The sequence below is a fragment of the Pteropus medius genome, unplaced genomic scaffold (genome assembly GCF_902729225.1).
Source record: "Pteropus medius unplaced genomic scaffold, Ma_sr-lr_union100, whole genome shotgun sequence".
NCBI classification, from domain to species: domain Eukaryota; kingdom Metazoa; phylum Chordata; class Mammalia; order Chiroptera; family Pteropodidae; genus Pteropus; species Pteropus medius.
Genome location: NW_024352780.1, coordinates 612,553 through 613,013, shown reverse-complemented (window position 1 = coordinate 613,013; position 461 = coordinate 612,553). Strand labels below are relative to the sequence as shown.

Here is a 461-nt window from a genome sequence, read left to right as displayed (position 1 = left end):
GCCCCATCGGCCAGCTTCCCATCACCAAGGCAGCGTTCTAACAGTCACAGAGTGTCCCAGGCTTTCTGTTTCTTCTAGAATCAGTTCCAGTAACTGACGCCGTTCTGGGAATTTGTCCGTTTTGTCTAAGCTTCCAGGTGTTCTGGCATCAGGTCATTCTGAGTACTTCCCTGTTATCTATTTTTAACCTGCTTGATCTGTGACCTGGTGCTTTCTGTCCCCAGCACCCTGGTTCCTGCCTGCTCCGTCTCCTTCATCGGAGTCTCCAGGCTTTTCTAGTTCAAAGAACCAACTCTGACGTCCCATTCTGAAACTGAAGTGGGCCAGTCACAGACCTCCACGGCCCTGGGGATGTCCCCTCGGTGTCCATAAACCCAGGCTGTCTGCCACGTCATGGGGCCCCTGGCCTCTGCCACATACTCACCCTGAGACGAAAGAACACTGCGACTTTTCCCAGGGCA

At 53.6% G+C, this 461-nt stretch overlaps 1 protein-coding gene across 2 annotated transcripts in view; it reads right to left on the bottom strand.

Moving 5' to 3' along the window:
* Positions 1 to 461, bottom strand: part of ADCY1 (adenylate cyclase 1) — a 47,500-nt gene that overhangs the window by 38,833 nt on the left and 8,206 nt on the right. The window lies entirely within an intron of this gene.